The 24,126-nt window shown below is 36.8% G+C and overlaps 2 long non-coding RNA genes across 2 annotated transcripts in view; both read left to right on the top strand.

The window, feature by feature from the left end:
* The window catches only part of LOC118764889, a 13,113-nt gene extending 5,127 nt beyond the window's left edge, over window positions 1–7,986 (top strand). Inside the window, exon 3 of the long non-coding RNA XR_005000725.1 lies at window positions 7,974–7,986. This is a non-coding gene — a long non-coding RNA (uncharacterized LOC118764889). The remainder of the gene's footprint in view (window positions 1–7,973) is intronic.
* LOC118764888 lies at window positions 904–4,577 on the top strand. The gene is made up of 3 exons (XR_005000724.1): window positions 904–919; window positions 3,295–3,296; window positions 4,501–4,577. It is a non-coding gene; the product is annotated as an uncharacterized LOC118764888 (long non-coding RNA).
* Window positions 7,987–24,126: the final 16,140 nt, after the last annotated feature.

Raw genomic sequence — 24,126 nt, 5'->3', positions numbered from 1 at the left:
GAGTATGATTTTGACTCTCACTCGTATAAATCCATAAGTAAATGAAAATAGTGGGCGACAGCAAGACGAAGAGATACATCTAACTGTGAAGTGAGCAGATGTAATATCCACAAAAATAGCTAAATTATAATTGGTGTTTCTATTTTTAAACATTCCAATCCACAGAGCGCATGCATGTATGTCTGTGCGCATCTGTCTACGTATACATACACATATATACGTACATATACAATATATACAAACATATGTATATGCATATATGTATGTATTGTTTATATGTATGCATATGTGTGTGTGTGTGTGTGTGTGAGTATGTATATATACATATATCGTTATATATATTATATATATATATATATAATATATTATCTTATATATAATATATATATATATATATATGGCATACATACTTAGAACACATATAATTACACCCGTACATATATACATTATATGAATAATAGTATGTATAATATCTATCTATCTATCTACACATATACATACATATATATATATATATATATATAATATATATATATATATTCATATATCTGTATATTATATATATATGTATATATAATATATATATATATTATATATATAGATAATATATATATACACATATATATATATACATATATATATATATATATATTACATATTTATATACACATATATAATATATATACATCCATACATACATACATGCCATACATACATACATACACAGAGATACAGACCATAATATATATATATGTTTATATAATATATATATATATATATATATATATATATATATATATATATTATATATATATATATAAAGCACTCTTTCTCATCATCAACACGTGACACATACATTACACAAAATGATTTTCCGTCTGCCAAGACATGCTGCAAACCACATCATTCCTTTAATATTGTCTTTCTCATTAGATTTCCCATTATTTATTCTTTTTATTTTGTCTTACTCAGCATTCTTCCTTCCTTTTCAACCTTTTACATGACGATTTAAACATTGTTTAGAAACAATTACTGCTCCTTGTTGTTCGAGTGAATAACACTTAGCGTTTTTTTTGGCCTCATCATTTAGTTTAGTTTCTAATATGGCATATCTTGTTTCTTGGGTTGATTTTTTTTTTGTTTGTTTCGTGGGTGGGCGGCTCGAAATGAAAGGTAGGGAACATTGTGATGCGTAGATTAATAGTAAAGTTAATACGTCATGTCTACAATCTCGCAACCGTGAATCACGAGAAAAAAACCTCATAGTACTTTAAAAGAACTATCATGGTGTATGAAATATTTCAGTTTCTTTCCCTCGTTCTTCCTCTCTCACGCTTTTTGAAATACATTTACGTAGCTATATCCATACATGTATGCATATGTACACACATACGGTAAATGTATAGAGTGGAAGTCTATCTATCTATCTATCTATCTATCTATCATCTATCTATCTATCTATCTATCTATCTATCTATCTATCTATCTATCTATCACTTTCTATATATCTATCTGTTTAACACACACTCACATACACACACACACACACATATACATACTTACTTATACATATATAAAATATACATACACACACATATAGATCCAAACAATCACACAGTAAAGCACAAACACATTTATAATATAATATAATATTATATATATATAACGAAGGGGAGTGAGAGAGAGAGTCTCTCTCTGTGTGATAGATAAATAGACAGATAGCTAGATAGGTAGGTAGGTAGGTACGTACGTACGTAAATATGTATGTAAATATACATGAGGTACTCAAAAGAATCTGGATTTGACAATATATTTTTCTTTCCACTCTCTGTTCATACCTCTAATCCTTAGAAGGCGGCGAGCTGGCAGAAACGTTAGCACGCCGGCCGGAATGTTTAGCGGTGTTTCGTCTGAATTCAAAAACTGCCGAGGAAACTTGCATTAAGAATAAGACCAAGGTAAAATTACTACCTGCTTTTATAATAAGTTGTTAGATTATCCCGTCCCCCTCCGACTTTTAGTTCATGCAACTGAAAATTCCACCGAGGTCGACTTTGCCTTTCATCCTTTCGGGGTCGATAAATTAAGTACCAGTTACGACTGGGGTTGATGGAATCGACTTAATCCGTTTGTCTATCCTTGTTTGACCACTCTATGTTTATCCCCTTGTGGACCATACAGAAATAAGAAACCTTAGCACGCCAGGCAAAATGCTTAGCTGTGTTCCCTCTGTTTTTATATTCTTAGTTCAAATTCCGCCGAGGTCCACTTTGCTTTTCATCCTTTCTGGATCGATAAATTAGGTACTACTTGCGCACAAGGGTCGATCAAATCGACTGGTCCCCTCCCCGCTAAAATTTCTTGCCTTGTGCCTAGAGTAGAAAAGATCATTTTATTCTCTTAGTTTACACCTTTTATCGCTTTCAAAGTATCCTCCATTTGTAGCAATGCCTCGGTCCAGACGCGTTTTCCACTCTTCAATGCAATCCTGGAACTCTTGCGAAGTGATGTCTTTTAACGCCTCCGGTGTTTTTATCTTCACCTCTTCCTCGTCTGCAAATTCCATAACACCAGCTTTCCGTAGCACCAGTGACGGCCTTTAAAAGAAAAAATGGTCCGGATTAACTTCCAAAGGTTATTTCAGTTCATGGCAGGCATTCAGTCGTGATTACTTTTAATCTTCCGTGAGCAATTCCTCGCTCAATGTTCGTTGGCAGGAGCTCCAGAACACACCAGTTATATCAAATTCGTCAATTGTTCGGCGACTGTCCCCGAACATCAGTTCATGAATTTTCGTGATGTTTTCATTCTTTCGGGCGGTCGCCCTGCACGAGGTTGGTTTTCAAGCAACAAATGACCACACCTAAAGCGTGGAAGCCACATGTACAGTTGCTCATGGCAGCTTCCTTGTAATCTGTTTGAAGCATGACAGCTGTTTGGCCCACTGTTTTCCCCTGCAGATCACAGAATTTCACGGAAGTATTGTGTTCCTTCGTTTCAGCCTTCGCGGAAATCGAGAAAGAGGGGAGAAGCACTGCAAAAGAAATACGCACCGCGTGGCAGCATGACTGCAACAAAACGCCGGTCGACAGACTTATGCCTGAGGGTCGCATCAAGTGGTTTCTAGCAATGGAAGTCTGAATTACAATTGACTCGTCCCACAGAAAACTTTAAGGGTTACTTTTGGCTACCTCCTCATATATGTATACATACATACATGCATATATATATCCGTGTATGTATACATACACACATAAATATATATATAAACATAATATATATATATAGGCGCAGGAGTGGCTGTGTGGTAAGTAGCTTGCTTACCAACCACATGGTTCCGGGTTCAGTCCCACTGCGTGGTAACTTGGGCAAGTGTCTTCTGCTATAGCCCCGGGCCGACCAATGCCTTGTGAGTGGATTTGGTAGACGGAAACTGAAAGAAGCCTGTCGTATATATGTATATATATATGTATGTGTGTGTGTGTGTTTGTGTGTTTGTGTGTCTGTGTTTGTCTCCTTAGCATTGCTTGACAACCGATGCTGGTGTGTTTACGTCCCCGTCAGTTAGCGGTTCGGCAAAAGAGACCGATAGAATAAGTACTGGGCTTACAAAGAATAAGTCCCGGGGTCGAATTGCTCGACTAAAGGCGGTGCTCCAGCATGGCCGCAGTCAATTGACTGAAACAAGTAAAAGAGTAAAAGAGTATATGTACATACATATGAAGGTGTGCAGGAATGCGTGGATATTTATGTCTGCGTTATTCTCCACTGACCATTTCTGTAGTAATGTTCTTTTGTCTGCGTCCTCGTAAATTGTTTCGGTAAAAGTAACAGGCAGAATAAGTCCCAGAGTTACAAAAAAAGTAATTTAGGGATGTGATTTCTTTCAACAAATATCGTTCAAGGCGATGACTCAACACGGCCGCAATCCTATTACTAATATATAAATATCTATCTATCTATCTATCTATCTATCTATCTATCTATCTATCTATCTATCTATCTATCTATCTATCTATCATGTATCTATCTATCTATCTATCTCTATCTATCTATATATATATACATACATATATATATATATATATATACAAACACACACACACACACACACATAATATATATATATATACATATATATATATATATATATATATATAATATATATATATATATATATATATATATATATATATATACATACATATATATATATACGTGTGTATAAATATATGCATACATATATACATAAGTTATAACCATATGTGTGTGTGCGTGTGCGGTCGTGTGTGTGCGTATGTTTTTAATCATTGGTGCGTTTGACAAACAACTATTTTTCAGGATCTTTACGTTCTGAGCTCGAATTTCGCTGAGCTCGATGCTTTTGTTTTCTTGGTTCCTCGATTATAAACAATTATTACCTCCACCATAGCGAAAGCAGCGGTATTTTTCACCCAAGAACCGCTGGATGGATTCAGATGAAACTTCAAAAGTTGTTAGTACTTTGAAATTTTGAAAATAAACTAGGATTAGATACCCTATTATTTTTTAGTGTAAAATTGATTTTATTTACCTAAGTATTATGAAATGATTAAGATAATAAGTTATTGATTGTTGTTTAAAGCTTAAAAGGTTTAGCGGTTTTACATATCCAGTTAGGGGAGTTTGTTAATATAATTTGATAATCCACAAACTGATTAGATTTGGCACAAACTGATTCGATTTGGGGATCGATCCGCTACCGAAGAAGGATTCTGGATTATTTTTCTTGTTTTTTTTTTTTTACTTAATCTTTGAGAGCGGTCGGGTTCACTTTTAGTGTTCTCGTTTGTGAGAGCAGTCGAGTTTATTTCCGATATGCTCATTTTAAAATTCATCTCTGGCTAATCCTTGAGAGGACGTTGATGTTATCGTGGTGGGGGTTTACGCAGTCCGAGTGCTCTTGTTATAATTATTATAAGATGTAAGGGAGCGAGTTAACAGGTTGCCGGGCGAAACGCTTCGAGTCGACTTTGACATTTATCCTTTTGGAGTCGATAAATTAAGAACCAGTTATGTACTGGTGTCGGTAAAATAGGCAAGTCCTGTACCCTTAAAAATTTCAGGCCTTCTGCCTTTCGTTGAAAGGATAATTATCATAAAGTGTGCAGACTGACAGAATCAGTAGAGCATCGATCCATATACCTTCTGTCCTTTAGTTCTCTCATTCCATCGGTTGTTGCTCTCATTCCAGCACAATTATATTGATTACATATAATGGTGATAACATGAGCGATTAGAATGGTGACAACGACGAGGACGTTGTTGATGATGATAATGATGGTGGTGATGGTGGTGGTGGTGGTGGTGATGGTGGTGGTGGTGGTGATGGTGGTGGTGGTGGGGCTGGCGGCGATGATGGTGATGGTGATGTTGATGATGAGAATGATAATGAGGATAATGTTGATGAAGATCATGACAATGGTGGTGGTCATGATGATGTTGATAATGAGGATGATCGTGGTGATGATGATGATGATGACAACAACGTCTGATGTTTATGAGGATGATGATGATGACGATGATGAGGAGGACGATCGTGGTGATGGTGATGATGGTGGTGGTGATGATGACGATTATGATGATGATGATGATGATGATGATGATGATGATGATGATGATGATGACGACGACGACGATAATGATAGTGGTGGTGGTGATGATGATGATGATGGTGATGATGATGACGACGACGATGCCGATGATATTAATGAAAACGATGCGGATGACGATGATGAGGGCGTTGATGATGATCATGACAACAGCGACGATGTTGATCATGATAGTACTTGCTGTATTATCAGTACTAATAACGACTGCGATAAACATTCGACTAAAACTACCACAACCACACCCACCACCACCACCACTACTACTACAACTATTACAATTTTTTCTCACTTAAACTTGTCTCCCCCTCTCGCCACCATTTTCTCAAGAGTTCCTGGAAACCATTGGACCGAACATCACCTGCCAACGCACCACTGAGGGATGTTTGTTACCGACAGCTGCTCGTTTATATAAAATGAATACCATTTTAGCAGCGTTTTGTCTACACTCATAATACATCTCTGATCATCTCTTTATATTTCTTGATATCTTCTCTTTTCATTTTTCTTTGTATTCCAGCACTTTCCCCTTATCATGTTTTCTTGTATTTTCTTCTTTTCTTCTAACAAAATATTTCTCTCTCATTCGATCGCTCGTTCATTCGCTCTCATTTCGCTCTCAATTCGCTCGTTCGCTCTTACTCACTTTTTCTTTTTTTCTGTTTTTGGTTTCTTTATATATATATATTTTTTTATCTCACTTTTACTTGTAAATATATTGTAACTGTTCATTTGTATTTTTATTTTTTATTTTTAAGCTATTTATTACTCTTTTTCTGCCGATTTTCTTCTCACATATCATTGAATCTACAGCATTGAAGAATCTAAGACGGCGACGATAACAACAGCAACAACAATAACAACAACACCAAAACAACACTCCTTCGTTGCCAAAACCACCACTGCCAACACTGGGCCGCCCACGCCACCTCAAGCACCATCACCAACTTCAACATTAATACCAAACACATAATATGAATAATAAACGCAACAATGATGGCTATAATGATGTTGATGACGATGATAATGATGAAGATGATAATAATAATAATAATAATAGTGATGATAATAATACCAACAATAATAATGCTAATAATACCTTCTATAACAATAACAATAGTAATGAAAACAATACTGGTAATACTAAAATAATAACAATTAATATTATCATAAGAATAATAATCATAATGAAGGCGACAATAATGAAAAGGGTAATAATGTCAATAATAATAATAATAATAATAATAATAATATAATAATAATAATAATAATATAATAATAATAATAATAATAATATAATAATAATAATAATAATAATAATAATAATATAATAATAAACGCAACAATGATGGCTATAATGATGTTGATGACGATGATAATGATGAAGATGATAATAATAATAATATAATAAACGCAACAATGATGGCTATAATGATGTTGATGACGATGATAATGATGAAGATGATAATAATAATAATATAATAAACGCAACAATGATGGCTATAATGATGTTGATGACGATGATAATGATGAAGATGATAATAATAATAATAAGAATAAGAAGAAGAAGAGAAGAAGAAGAAGAAGAAGAAGAAGAAGAGAAGAAGAAGAAGAAGAAGAAGAAGAAGAAGAAGAAGAAAGAAGAAGAAGAAGAAGAAGAATAAGAAGAAGAAGAAGAAGAGAAGAAGAAGAAGAGAAGAAGAAGAAGAAGAAGAAGAAGAAAGAAGAAGAAGAAGAAGACGAAGAAGAAGAAGAAAGAAGAAGAAGAAGAAGAAAGAAGAAGAAGAAGAAGAAGAAGAAGAAGAAGAAGAAGAAGAAGAAGAAGAAGAGGGAGGAGGAGGACGATGACGACGAGAAGCCAAAGGATGATGATGGTGATGATGATAAAAACCTATAAAAATTCTGGAGCGTTCAAAACTAAATTGATAGTTTTCTGTTATCGCTTCAATTAATAGCTAATTGTGCTTTTGATGAGATTTTTCAATTTAATTTCAGTAATGTTAGGTCTATTTTACAATGTATAGCGAGACAGGCCATTCTTAGAAGAGCAGAGAATGGCAAAGAAACGAATTCAAAAAGAGAAGGTGAAGCAGGAAGAAGAAAGACGGAGGAGACAAAAGAAAAGGAGGAGAAGGAAGAGAGTAATAAGAGGAAGGAGAAGGATGAGGGGAGAAGGATGAGGGTAGAAGAAGAGAAAGCGGAAGAAGACGAAGAAGAAGAAGAAGAAGAAGAAGAAGAAGAAGAAGAAGAAGAAGATTTCCAAAAATGAGCAGTAGTACAAAAAGCAGACAAGAAGAAAAACATAAAATGCATCAATAAGTTGAGATATCAGCAAGTACAAAATTACACACAACACACAAAGATACACACAGGGACACACATATATATATATATATATATATATACATATGCATATATACATATACATATACATATATATATATATATTATATATATATATATATATTATATATATAATATATATATATATATATATATACATACATATACATACACATGTACATACATATATGCGTGTTTAGATATATATGTATACTCACATGCACACATATATATATATATATAATATATATATATATATATATATAATATATATATATATACGCGCATACATACACACATATGTGTGTGTGTGTATATGTATATGTCTGTATATACTGAAATCAATAAAATCAACATAAACCAAAACAGTCGCCTTTCATATTATCTGTGAATCTTGTTTGTCATGAATGGAATTTGTGTTTACTAACCGAGGCGGGAAATTGGATCTACCCTAGTTAATGTATCATTTCAGTTTGTTGAAGTTTAGCATGCTGACCGTGCCAGCTTCCTTTTTTCACACTCTTTCTGATACATCGCTCCACTTCAGGCAAATCAAACGCAATGACAAGCACGCGATTGCAATTATCTGTAGCATAGCGCGGAATGAATGCGAACTAAAATGGCGGCTAAGATACATCGCGAAACGGCAGATCAATTATTAATAAAAAAATAAACAGAAGTCAGTCAATGTAAACATGTTACTTCCTGTTTTTCGTCTATACCAACACACAAAAGATAATCTTGTGAATTGCTTATTTATTATCTTTAAACATTGATACCAATTTTCTGGGTTTTTTTTCTTTCTTTCTATCATTTACTGACTTGGTAATAGCTACGCTTCCTCGAACTCACATGTACCTTTGATAAACAAGTAAATAAATAATGGTATACATACACGCGTGCATGCGCATGCACATGACCACTGGCATATACAGATATGTATGTATGTATGTATGTATGGATGGATGGATGGATGGATCTGTCTGTCTGTCTCCCTCTCTCCCCCTCTCTCACTCTCTATCTATCTATATATCTAGCTATCTATCTATCCATTTATCTATCTATCTATCTATCTATCTATCTATCTATCTATCTATCTATCTATCTATCTATCTATCTATCTATCTATCTATCTAACTGTCTGTCTGTCCCTTTATAGATCTATTTATCTATCCATCTATCTATCTGTCTATCTATCTATCTAAACGAGTAGGGTGGTCACTCTCGCCCAGCAATGGGCCGAGAGGAAACTGTCCCTAAAAGGTCGGGCGGAGGTGGTGAACGCGTACATCCCGTCCATCATCTACTACCGCCTGACCGTCGTATTTGTCCCGACCCTACCATCACCAAACTAGAACGCATCCTCTTCCGCTTCTTGTGGAAAGGATGCGTCCCGATGGTCAGGCGATCCTTTGCTGTCAACACCCGTTAAAAGGAGGGCTGGGCATGCCGTGGTTGATGATGCGCAGACACGCGCTGAGACTGCGACATCTCCGGCTCTATGTAGACGACGGTGAACAGGTGTGGTCGCCGTTTGTGAGGCACGCGTTCCCGCAACTCGTCTCCATGACCGAACTACAGTCGTGGATCAAAAAGAGGCCGAAGAAGGGCGAATGGCACCGCGAGTGTCGCGTTGCTCTCAAGCAACTCTGCCGTCCCGGGTCGACCTTGAGTGACTTCAACACAACCAAAGCATTCTATAGGGGATTAGTGGAGGGGAGGTACGACGACGAGCTCGGGGCAAACCTGGGCGTCGACGAGGAATACCTGACCCGCCTGTTTCAAACGACTTTCGGCCCGGGACCTATGGACAACTTCCAGAGATCCCTGGCCTGGCGGTGCTACCGAGAAGCGCTACCCGTTCGGGATAAGCTCTATAGGCATGGCTCGAGAAACACGGGGCCGACCTGCCCGAGATGCGGGCAGAGCGACGAAACCGCTCTGCACGCAATCGTGCAGTGTCCAAAATTTCCCACCTGTGGGCTTATGTCGAACGACTGCTGTCACGTGTGGGACGTGTCGGTTTATCAGCCGAGTCTATCGTTAATATCGTCACGCCTCCTTCCTTCAAACGGGAAGGAAGAGCTATTTTTATCATACTTGTGGCTATGGCGAAAGAATGTATCTGGTGGACGCGTCTGAAAGGATTAGAGACAAACACTTTCCTCTCTGGTCAATCTCTCATCAACTTCTTCAAGTATCACTTGAAGAAAAAAGTGAGAGTAGAGAGGCAAGTTTTGTCTAGTGAATGTTTTAAAAAAAGATGGGTGAATGTAGCAAGGATGGCACGTATGAATGACGAAGCACCTTGACTATGATTCTATGAACCGTAAAAATTAATACAGAGAGTTGCTTATTTGCAAAAAAAAAAAAAAAAAACAATAAAATGTGACTTCATTGACCGAGGTTACCGTGGTCTTTTCCGTAGGCTTTTCTTTCCACGGGTAAACCTCACCTGTCCTCCCCTTTACACTTCATATTGACATTTCTGTGATAACGATCCCTATTGATCAATTTTTTTTCCTCTCCCCCTTTTTTTAATTCCCCCCTTTTTTTTTGTCCTCTTTCTCTCCTTTTACGATCCCCTTTGATCGACCCCCCCTTTTTTATATTTTTTTTATTTTATTTTATTTATTTTTTGTTAAACCTCAAAAGAAAAGCTCTACCTTGTAATTTGTTCTATCTGTGTGGCAGCCCTGTGTGGCTAATAAAGAAACTATCTATCTATCTATCTATCTATCTATCTATCTATATATCTATCTATCTATCTATCTATCTATCTATCTATCTATCAATCAATCAATATTTCTGTGTTTATCTAGCTGTCTATCTCTCTATCCCGTCACTCTCTCCTCTCTCACTCTATTTATCTTTATATCTCTCTGTATGTCTTTTTTCTTGCTATCAGTCTAACTCTCTCTACTCATACACACGTATACACATACGCACACACACGTGCCAACGCGCACATATATAATTAAATATATATATATCAATGTATGTGTATGTTTGTATGTGTGTGTGCGTGATTGAGCACGCGTGTATGCACGTGTATTTTTATATGTGCGTATAAATATACAAATAATATACGCATGTGTGTGTCTGTCACCTTATACACACACAAACACTCATATATCGATATAGATAGATAGATAGATAGATAGATAGATAGATAGATCTATAGATAGATAGATAGATAGATAGATAGATAGATAGATAGATAGATAGATAGAATAGATAGATAGATAGATAGATAGACCGACAAATCGATTGAGAGCGAGTGAAAGAGTGAGGGAAAGGGAGTAGGTTGGTTTTTCAACACTCAAAACACGTGCGCACACGTAATTTTTCTCTCTGCCACCCTCTCTGTCTCCTTCGCTCACACGCACACACATTCACACAAACACACACCCACATAAAGCTCCCAGAACGACATTGTTTACAGTTGTATAGTAAATAATATTCACGTGGAATATACTTTCATTAAAAAAGCAAAACATTACAATTTCAGAGTTTTTAGCCTGACTTCACGCGTACGGCGAGATAATCTCGTAATTTCTTCGGTTACTTGAAGTTTAATACCATCATATAATTATGATGATAAATCCGTTCTTCAGTGCATCGTGGGGTGGCGGGCAATTATGGAGAATCGAGGATGAAAAAGGACAAAATAAAAAAGATAAAAAAACAGCGTACTATTTCCGTCCTCAGGAAGTGATCATCTATTTTCTACAGTAACATAATGAGATTACATGATTTTCTTTCTTTCTTTCTTTCTTTCTGTCGGTTTTCTTTTCTTTCTTTCTTTCCTTCCTTCCTTCCTTCCTTCCTCCTTCTTCTTTCATTCATTCTTTCCTTCTTTGTTTCTGCCTTTCTTTCTTTCTTTCCTTCCATCTTTCTTCTTCTATTCTTCCTCCCTTCCTTCCTTCTTCTTTCATTCATTCTTTCCTTCTTTGTTTCTGCCTTCCTTTCTCGCTTTCTTTCTTTCTTTCTTTCTTTCTTTCCTTCCATCTTCCTTCTTCTATTCTTTCTTTCTTCCTTCCTTTTTTCCTTTTCTTTCTTCTTTCTTTCTTCCATGCTTTCTTTCTTTCTTTCTTTTTTTCTTCCTCTGTGTCTTTGTTAGTTTATTTCTTTCTTCCTTTCTTTCTATCTTTTTCCTTCCTTCCTTCCTTTCCATCTTTCTTCTACTCTTTGTGTCTTCCTTTCTTTCATTCTTTCTTTCGTTCTTTCTTCCTTCCTTCCTTCATACTTTCTTCATTCATTCCTTCCTTCCATCCTTTTTTCGTTCCTTTCTTTCTTTCTTTCTTCCTTTCTTTTTTTCTTTCATCATATATTTCTTTCTTTCTTTCTCTCTTTTCTTCAATTATTTCGTTCTTTATTAGTAGCAGTATAGAACATTCAGTTCAATAACCCGAAATGGGCATTTAAAATCCGCGCCTGATTGAAAGCTTAGATCGACGACTATGGATTCTGTTTTCAATTTAACGATTCATTATTTACAGCCTACACGAAGAAGGTCTTATATTAAATTTTATAATGGTTGCCGGAATTGACTCAAGGCGAGCAATTTCGGGGCAGGGGCTAAGTTGATTACAGTGACCCCAGTGCTCAACTTGTTTTTATTTTATCGATACCGAAAGCATGAAGGGTGAAGTCGACATCGGCAGAATATAAAGTCAGATTGTAAATACGGACGAAATGCCGCTAGGAATTTTGTCCGGTTTGCTAAAGATTCTACGAGTTCGCCGGCTTCCTGAATAATAATAATAATAATAATAATAATAATAATAATAATAATAATAATAAAATAATAATAATAATAATCTTTCTATAATAGGGCACAAGGCCCCAAATTTGGTACTTATTTTATCACCCCCGAAAGGGGAAATGGAAACGTCGACCTCGGCGGAATTTGAACTCAGAACGTAAGGATTTTGACAGCTTGCCGCCTTCATAATAATATTAATAATAATAATAAAATAATAATAATGTATATTGTTTTGGCTTGGTATAAAAGATGGACGACAGCAAATATTCTGCTCAGTACCACAGGTTTGCTTGTCAGTTGTTTGACATTAACCATTTGACCATGTCCCTTAGTGGCTGACGATATGTGTATCTCTGATCACAAGCAGAAGTAGTGGGGGGGGGGCATCATAGCCGTGTGTTGAAAGGAATTCGTAGAGGTTTGCATTATTCACCTTTGGAAACGTAGGTTGTTTGTTCAACATCCTTAAACAATCCTTATTCAGGGACATTTTGAGCGGGATGGGCTACTCAACCAGAAAAAATTCTAACAGGGCTTAACTTGCAAGGTCATGTGTTGTTTATCTTGATAGGAGATCACCATGTCGCGCACATATGGTTGTGATGCATGTGCCTGGTGTACCCTTATCAGACGGCTAGTCATGATGGGTATACTGGGCTTCGTATATTTTACCCCAGTGTCACTTTGCTGGTTTGCACGGCTCTCTCACTCAATATAATTATATAATAATAATAATAATAATAATGATAATAATAATAATAATGATAATAATAATAATAATGATAAAATAATATAATAATAAAATAATAATAATAATAATAATAATAATAATATAATAAGAATATAATTATAATAATAATAATGATAATAATAATAATAATAATAATAATAATAATATAATAATAATAATAATAATAATAATAATAATAATAATATAATCCTTTCTACTATTGGCACAAGGCCTGAAAGTTTGGGGTGAAGGGCCAGTCGATCACATCGACTCCAGTGCGCAACTGGTACTTACTTCATTGAACCCGGAAAGATCAGAGACAAAGTCGATCTCGGTGGAATTTGAACTGAGAACGTAAGGACGGGTAAAATGCCACTAAGCTGTTTGCCCGGCGTGCTAACGATTCGGCCTGCTCGCCGCCTCATCAATAGCAACAGCAACAACAATGATGATGATGATGATGATGATGATGATGATGATGTGATGGTGATGATGATGATGATGATGATGATGATGATGATGATGATAATAATAATAATAATAATAATAATAATAATAATAACAATAATAATAATAATCATCCTTTCTACGACAGGCTCAAGGCCAGAAATTTTGAGGTACGGGTTAAGTCGATCACATCAACCCCCTGTACTTGACCGAAACTTAATTCATCGACCCCAAGAAATGAAAGGCATGGTCATCCTTGGCGGAATTTGAGCTTAGATCATAAACATGGACAAAAAGCCACTGAGCATTTTGTTTGGCGCATTAACGATTCTAACGATTCATATTTCATATTAAGAAAACGAAAACATGGTTTGCACAGTTGGCAGATACAAGTTGAATCCACTTTTTTCAGATTTATATTGCTGCAAAGGAACAAGAAATATGAAAAGTTAATGGAGTCAACCTAACTTTTATGACGCTGGATGAAACATATAATTTGGATTTGTGATTTTACAGATATATATATATAATAATATATATATATATATATATATATATATATATATATATATATATATATATATATATATATATATCTAGAAGGTAGAGCCATGCAGTGTATGAAACCGAAAAAACACAAAGAAGGAACGCTATGTCGCAGTGTTAAAAAAATCCTATCTCGCACATTAAAAAAAAATGACATCTGGCAGTAAATTAAAATTAGTTTTCTGTAGTTGTAATGTTCAACACTTGAAAAAAATATTTTGATGAAAAATAATATTCTTCTCTACTCTAGGAACAAGGCCCGAAATTTTGTGGGAAGGGAGCAGACGACTAGATCGACCCTAGTACGCAAATGGTACTTAATTTATCTACCCCGAAAGGATAAAAGGCAAAATCTACGACGGCGGAATTTGAATTCAGCACGTAAAGACAGAGGAAATACCAATTTCTTTACTAACCATAAGGGGCTAAACACAGAGGGGCCAAACAAGGACAGACAAACGGATTAAGTTGATTATATCGACACCAGTGCGTAACTGGTACTTATTTAATCGACCCCGAAAGAATGAAAGGCAAAGTCGAACTCGGCGGAATTTGAACTCAAAACGTAACGGCAGACGAAATACCTATTTCTTTACTACACACAAGAAGCTAAACACAGAGAGGACAAACAAGGACAGACAAACGGATTAAGTCGATTACATCGATTTCAGTGCGTAACTGGTACTTAATTTATCGACCCCGAAAGGATGAAAGCCAAAGTCGACCTCGGCTGAATTTGAACTCAGAACGTAACGGCAGACGATATAGTGCTACGCATTTCGCCCGGCGGGCTAACGATTCTGCCGGCTCGCCACCTTTATAAAAAAAATGTTATATTTACAATTTTTAAGAATTTTTTAGACAGTGTAAAATTACACACTCCAAACTAATTTATTAGCAGCTTTCTTCGTTATAGTATAGATATATGAAGCAATGGAGATCCATAATGTTTAGAAGACTGAAACCCAATGAAAAATTATTGACTCACAATGTTTTACAATGTATAAGGCATCGGTTAATGAAAAATCTGTTTTAATTATAAGTGAACATAAAAACAAGCATTAATATGTGAGTACGTGCGTTTGTGTGTGTTTGTGTGTGTGCGTGTGTGTGTGTGTGTGTATACACATATATAATTACTATAGCCATCTTATATCTTAATATGTTAACATATTTTTATATCATCTTATTGCTTGTTACTATACACTTTAAGCATTTTAAATTTTAGCGCTCGTTTTTCAGTGTTTTTTTTTCTTCTCATGAACGAATGAGAGGTAGGCTATCTCTTTTAACCCGGAGTCATTGTAGAAACTTCAGACGAGAAACCAGATCGTGTTGATCAAATTTCGAAATCACGTGAGAACGTTTTAACAAACTACATCATTCTGCGAGTACATCTCTCCAATTTTGCACCCTCATCTATTAGTATATACACACATACACACACACACACACACAACACACACACCACACACATATATATATATATATATATATATATATATATATATATAATATATAATATTATATATATCTGTGTGTGTGTGTGTATATATAATATATAATGTATATATATATACATATATATATATTTATATATATAATGACTCTAAAATTTCAATGCATTATATATAACTATCATTAGCTATATTCTCTGTGCAGTATGTTCTCAAATGTCTTCCTTTGCATAAAATTGGACTGAAGCAAAAATATCAAAGCTCCAATAATAAAAACAAAAGGAAACACAATCCGACTGGTTCGTTGTAAAACATCGACTTTTCAGTATAAACGCAATGTAATACCCTAATGACTGTGATAAATTTTAGCACTGTAACTTGTGTGAATAAACCAAAGTGGACGCATACAATATAATATATTTACTTCAAATATACAGCTTACGGAAAGTAAATATGAGCGAGGTGAGTTTGCTAGGTGACGATAAAAGACACGCACCAAACACGTTTGTATTTAATAACTGTGTTGACAGAAAACTTTACAATATGCATTAAGTAAAAATAAGTATTGACTGAACTATTCGCATATATCTAGTTCGTTGTGTGTGATAATATTTGTCTATCACTTGCAGTTGTATATTTTGCAGTGATTTTAATGTACCTATTGATTTATCGTATTCCTAAGATCTTGATTTTTACCTTGTTTATTTATTTTTTTTAATAATTATTTTCTTTACATGTCATAATAGCGCGTTGTTAATATTTCAATTAGAGCAACGAGCTGCTAGAATCGTTACGCGACGAGCAATACGCTTAGCGATATTTCGTCTGTTTTTTTTTCGTTGTGTTCAAATTATGCCTAGGTAAAACTTTGTCTTTTATCCGTTCGGGGGTCAATAAGAAAATACGAACAAGTTTAACACTGGGGTTGATGTTATCACCTTACTCCCCCGTCCCGAAATTTTTGGCTTTATGCTAAAATTTGAAACCAATATCTAAATGACTGTATTCACGCCTGTATAAGACGCACCCCAAAATTAGTGTTAAATCTTAATACAAATTACTACTCCTACTAATACTACTACTACTACTACTACTACTACTACTACTACTACTACTACTACTACTACTAATGTTGCTGCTGCTGCTGCTACTGCTGCTGCTGCTGCTGGTGCTTGCTATCCCTCTTATTATTATTATATCTAAGGCTATTATTATTACTATTGCTGTTATTAGTCTTTCCTTCTTCACTTCCTCCTCTTCCTCGTCCTCCCTTTCTTTCCTGCCATTCTATTTGATATCTTTTTTGATATGTCAGAGGTTTGAACTTTGTTCCCTAAACGTTTTAGAGGAATTTTCGATTCATTTTAATTCATACTAAACAGTATTCTCTCTAAAAGTTAGGAACATAGTTATTACCAAATTACAGTAGAAAGTAGTTCGATATCTTAACATTTTGATTTTTTCCTTTGTATATTCATAAATTATGGCTCCACAGACCAAAAGCACAACACCTTAAGAATTAATAATTATTCTATAAAGATTACCGTTTCTTCCGTACTTTTGTGAGGCCAAGGATTTGCAAATGGTCAGTTCATCATCAAAGCCATAGAGACAAGGATGTTTTATCATGGAAGGCTTTCAATTATCCATGAATGCATGGCTCTCATCTATGCACCACTACAGTTGTGTAAGATAAAGTAAAGGGCTGATACTACTTGGTGCGTGTCATCGTAGTTATTGTCACAAAACAAAATGTCGGATGAAATACCAGTGGAAGACATTCTGTGTAATGTACTAAAGTGAGGGCGCGTGGCTTAGTGGTTAGGGCATTCGGCTCATGATCGTAAGGTTGTGAGTTCGATTCCCGGCGACGCGTTGTGTCCTTGAGCAAGACACTTTATTTCACGTTGCTCCAGTCCACTCAGCTGGCAAAAATGAGTTGCACTTGTATTTCAAAGGGTCAGCCTTGTCACTCTCTGTGTCACGCTGATTATCCCCGAGAACTACGTTAAGGGTACACGTGTCTGTGGAATGCTCAGCCATTTGCACGTTAATTTCACGAGCAAGCTGTTCCGTTGATCGTATCAGCTGGGACCCTCGTCGTCGTAACCGGCGGAGTCTTTTTAAGAATGTACTAAAAAATCCGCTAATCTAATGAAATCTAACACGTTATGGAAACTAGAAGACAGGAATCAAAATTCCGAATGAATTATTTTATTATTTCGTCAGGAAGCAATTATTCTTGCCTCCTCACCAGTACGAAAAACTGACTTAAAAAAAAATCTTGCGAAAAACTTATAATAGCATAACACCGGAAAAATGAATATTTGATCTGATTGAATGATTTTTAATAAATTACCTTAAACAAGGAAGATTGTTATTGCTGTGCCGCTGCTGTTTTTCAAATTTTGTTTGATTTTCTGACTACAGTAATTTTTTGCTATTTTATAAGCGCTACAAAGGTGGGGGGAATAAAATACATTTGCGGTTGCTTGGTATAGAACAGATACAGTTGTTGTTTTCCTTTGTTAAATTTTATTTTATTTTTAGTGTTATTGAAGCTTTAGAGACTATGATTTAAATACTTGTGCATCATTTTACATGTTTTAGCCTTCGATGCATATAATGCTAAAAAAAAAATCATAGTAATAACACGCCATATTTCCGAATAAATTGAAACATCTGCAAATAACGTCGTTCATTTTGTTTGTTTATTGGTTTTTACGATTTACCCATTTAAAATGAACTTAAGGAAGAAAAGAAAGCAGAATGATGATGTGAGTGTGGATTTTAACAGTAAGAGGTATGTTACAGGAAAAAAAATCTGTAATTACAATGCAAAACAAAGCCTTTTAATCTAACTGCTAAATAGAAGAGAAAAATACGAGGAAAACTGGGCAAAGAAAAAGGAGCGAAGAGAATAGATTATAACAATTGAAGTGTTTAGTAAGGACTAGAATATAAACACTTTGGGATGAAACAGTGAAAAAGAAAACGAGAAAAGAAGAGAAAATTGCTGTTTTTGATAGAGCAGGTGCAGATAGAAATAAGGACACATTTTCACACGGACTCTTAGTTGAGATAAAGCAATGGCTGCTAATGGCTGTGGAGGTTGGGAGAAGGTAGAGGGGAGTGGGAAGGGGAGGGGGAATTACGAGATATTCAGTTCAATCAAGCAAAATTTTTGACAACAGACAAGGATGTGCATCAAAGAGACAAATAGAACATATAAGAAAAAAGAGGGGGAGGATGAGGAGAAGAATTACGAAAGGAAGGGGGGGGATGTGGCGGTTTGTAAGATGATGTGAAGAAACGGAGAACATTTGTAGACAGATAAGGCGAGAAAATAGACGCTAAAGGGTGTAAACAAGACATTGGACAGTCTCTTGAAGTGATGGAAAGAAACAAAAACAAAAAAAAATAGAGAGAAACATCAGTAGTTGGGGAAGAGCCAGGGAAAACCCCCATGTGTACTTGTGATACAGGGAATATTTCAATGCTGAATGGAGAGGGAATGGATGACGATGAAAGAGTGAGTGAGACAATTATTTAATGGTACAAAACACATTGATAGAAAATTTTATTGTACACAAGAAAATAATGAAGCTTTGTTTTTTTTTCTTAATGTAGGCGCAGGCGTGGCTGTGTGGTAAGAAGCTTGCTTCTCAACCGCATGGACCACGGTTCAGTACCACTGCGTAGCACCTTTGGTAAAGTGTGTAATCGTTTTCTGCTACAGCCCCAGACCTACTAAAACCTTGTGAGTGGATTTGGTAGACGGAAACTGAAAGAAGCATGTTGTGTGTATATATATATATATATATATAGGCGTGCAGGTGGGTGTCTTTGTGTCTGTGTTTGTTCTCCAGCACCGCTTGACAACCGACGTTGGTGTATCTACGTCACTGAGTGGTTTGGTAAAAGAGACCGATAGAAAACAAATACCGGATTTGAAAAACTAAACACTAGGAACGATTTCAGTTCTATATTTAAGAGATGAGCAATTCTGTACATTATTTACATTATTTACATTCGACGGATATTTGTCCTCATCTTGTTTATTAACACAACGTTTCGGTTAACATATCCTCCAGCCTTCTTCAGATGTCTTGAGGAAATTTCGAACCTGGATTCTCATTCCTAAGGTATTTTTCGTTGTTGTTGATGTTGTTGTTGTTATTATTATTATTATTATTATTATTATTATTATTATTATTATTATTATTATTATTATTTTTATTATTATCATCATCATTATTATTGTTGTTGTTGGCGATCAGGTCACTGCTTGGAATCGAACTCGGAACATTAACAATAATAATAATAGCATCGAAAAATACCTTAGGAATGAGAACCCAGGTTAGAGATTTTCCCCAAGACACCTGATGAAGGCTGGAGGGTATATGAGCCGAAACGTTGAGTTAACAACAAACTAGATGAGGACAAATATCCATCGAATGTAAATTATGTAAATAATGTAAATAATGCAGGAATGATTTGTTGGAAAAAAATTTTTCAAGTAGGTGCTACAGAATGGCCGCAGTCTAATGATTGGAAACAAATGAAAGAATATATAGAATTTTGGTTTGTGGACTTGTTAAGGTGGGATGGATTTACCAAAAAATATAAAAGAACACCCTGAAGATAGTTTTGACCATCAAAAGTAGCCTTTCAACGAATCATAGTAGTTGGAAATGTTACAATGAAGTTAATGTAATTTGTAAAATATGATTTAGCTCCCCACACTTAGGATTCAACAATGAATTTAAGGAAGAATATGTAAATGTACAATTGGATGGGTAGATATTGTTTTCTTCCTTTACATGTCGGTTCTTTACTTCAACCAATATTCCTGAAGAAATGTAGTCTTCACCATAATAATACTTTAACGACTATTTCACGCTGCTATTGTAGCTATGAATGCGGCATTTCATGATTTTTCCTTTGTTATTTCTGAATATTTTATCTTCAATCTCGAATTAAAATTTCACAACTTAGATGGATCTAACGTTAAAAGTGTAAGGATCTTATTTATTTCTGAAATCCTGGAGGCACATGGCCTAGTGGTTAGAGCAGCCGACTCGCGGTCGAGAGATCGCGGGTTCGAATCTCAGACCGGGCGATGTGTGTGTTTATGAACGAAACACCTAAGCTCCACGCGGCTCCGGCAGAAGGTAATGGCGAACTTCTGCTGACTCTTTCGCCACAACTTTCTCACACTCTTTCCTCCTGCATCTTGCAGCTCACCTGCCACCGACCGGCGTCCCGTCCAGGTGGGGAACCTATACGCCAAGGGAACCGGGAAACCGGCCCTTCTGAGCCAGGCATGGATCGAGAAGGAACAAACATTTCTGTAATCGCTGAAACGTTTTTCATGCACTTCAAGCTTATGACGAGGCAACAACTGTGGCAAATACAAAATATTTTCTCGGTTGCATTTAGTACGCTGCTATCGCTTGTGTTACTCTTTTTAATCTTTTACTATTTTACTTGTTTCAGTCATTTGACTGCAGCCATACAAGAGCACTGCCTTTAGTCGAGCGAATCGACACCGGCACTTATTATTTGTAAGCCCAGTAACTATTCTATCGGTCTCTTTTGCCGAACCGCTAAGTGACGGAGACATAAACACACCAGTATCGGTTATCAAGCAATGCTAGGTGGACAAACACAGACACACAATCATACACACACACACAAACACATATATATATATACATATATACGACGGGCTTCTTTCAGTTTCCGTCTACCAAATCCACTCTCAAGGCTGTGGTCGGGCCGAGTCTATAGTAGAAGGCACTTGCCCAAGGTACCACGAAGTGGGACTGAACCCATAACCAAGTGGTTGGTAAGCAAGCTATTTACCATATAGCCACTCCTGCGCCTATTGTGTTGTAGATTTTGAAGAAGTTATAATGTCTCCAAATATTTACTCATATGTTTACCCTGACATCTATCTCTTCATACGATTTTGTCCCAAACAGGCATGAGGCCATTGTAGTGAATGAGACTACAAGGAATTAAGAGAAGAGAACTACAAATTCAAAAGTGGTCGATTGACAGCTTAAAGGATTGAATATATTATATCATAGGAAAACAAGATGGTATTGCCTTGTTGTGTATTATCATTACTGCTGTTGATGTTACTGTTGTCTTTTGTAAACAAAATTAGTTTGATAAAGAAAGCGTTTCAATATATTCCTTGCCTTCTCTTTTACTCTTTTACTTGTTTCAGTGATTTGACAGTGGCCATGCTGGAGCACAACCTTTAGTCGAGCAAATCGACCCCAGGACTTATTTTTGTAAGCTTAGTACTTATTCTATCGGCTTCTCTTGCCGAACCGCTAAGTTACCGGGACGTAAACACACCAGCATCTGTTGTCAAGCGATGTTGGGGGGACAAACACATACACACAAACATGTACACACATATACATAACAACACTACACACACACACACACACACACACACATATATATATATATATATATATATATATATATATATATATATAACGGGAAGCTTTATGAAAATAGACAAAAGACGAAGGCAGGTGGAAAACAAACGAACAATTGTATTAGTATGGCGCTCAGGAAATATAAATAAAACAAGTCTTTAACGTTTCGAGCCTACGCTCTTCAACAGAAAGATACACAGAGAGAAAAAAACCACAGAAAGAAGGAGAGAAAAAAAAAATGCGTGCAGTAGCTAACGAATCAACATGGCGATCTGATTTCGGCCTGAGGTCAAAGATCAAACATGAGACGCGAGAGCGAAATAAAGGGAGATAATAGGGTTGATAATAGGGTTGATAATAGGGTTGAAGGACCAGCTAATAGTGCGTAGGAGGGGTCTGGACGTGTGTATGTATAGGGTTGGTGTATGTATTAGTATGTATAAGGGTGTGTGTGTGTGTGTGTGTATGAGAGAGTATTAGTGCGTTGATTGGTCTGGACGTGCGTATGTATGGGGTTGGTGTATGTATTAGTATGTATTAGTATGTATTAGTACTTATTAGTATGTATAAGTGTGTGTGTGTGTGTGTATGAGAGAGTATAAGTGCGTATGCGGGGTCTGGACGTGTGTATGTATAGGGTTGGTGTATGTATTAGTATGTATTAGTATGTATTAGTACGTATTAGTATGTATTAGTGGTGTATGTATTAGTATGGCACATCATATATGATGTGATGTGTAAAGTCGTGTGTGTGTAGTGAGGAGAAGAGGGGGAGGGGAAGAAGAGGGGAAGGGGAAGAAAAGAGGGGGGAAGAGGAGAGGATGGGTGAGAGAGAGGAGGGGGAGAAGGAAGGGGAGAGAGGGGGGAAAGAGGGAGAGGGGAGAGAGAGAAGGGAGAGAGGAGTGAGGGAGCAGAGGGAAGGGGAAGAGGGAAGGAGGGAGGGAGGAAAGAGGGGAAGAAGGGAAGGGGAGTAGGGGTGAAAGGATGAAGGACTGAAGAAGTAGGGGTCGGGGGGGAAAGGATAGGTGAGGAGGGGGGAGAGGGGGGTTAGATGAGGAGGGGGGAGAGTTGAGACCAAATGGCGTATAAGAGCGAAGAGAGAAGATTAATTCCTGTTCACGGCGCAAACGGGAATCCGGATGGCCTCTGTGTAAGGACAAACCGAACACAGATAGGTGTGGCAAGGAGTGACCGGTGGAGCGGAAATGGCGTGAGACCGGTGTGTCGTTCGCAAGGTGGATGTCACGAAGGTGTTCCGCGAACCGGTCAGCCAAGCGGCGTCCCGTTTGTCCGATGTACAAGGAATTGCAGAGAGAGCAAGAGATGCAATAGATAATATTGCTGGAGGTGCAGGTGAAGGAGTGGATGATGGGATAGGGTCGATGGTGGGTGCTAGTGAGGCGGGCGGTGTTGGAGAGGTAAGGGCAAGTGCGGCAACGGGGCGGGAGCAGGGGAACGAGCCGGGTTGGGAGGGAGGTAGGGTCAGGGAAGGAGCTATGGACCAAAAGGTCTCGAAGGTTGTGGGCTCGTTTGAAAGAAGGGAGGGGTCGGTTAGGGAAGAGGTGGAAGTGGACGGGTCGGACTGGAGATGACGGAAAGCTCGAAGAATGGTGCGTGGAGACGTAGGGTCGTGGGGTGGTAAGTGAGGGGAAAAGGGAGGCGGAGACTACAGGGGGGTTCGGGGAGAGAGAGCAGATACACGGTCCACGGACCGTGCTCTGGCAAG

This window comes from Octopus sinensis, linkage group LG9 (assembly GCF_006345805.1).
Source record: "Octopus sinensis linkage group LG9, ASM634580v1, whole genome shotgun sequence".
Lineage (NCBI taxonomy): Eukaryota > Metazoa > Mollusca > Cephalopoda > Octopoda > Octopodidae > Octopus > Octopus sinensis.
The sequence above is the reverse complement of the archived record's forward strand: the minus strand, read 5'-3'. Positions and strand labels throughout refer to the sequence as shown.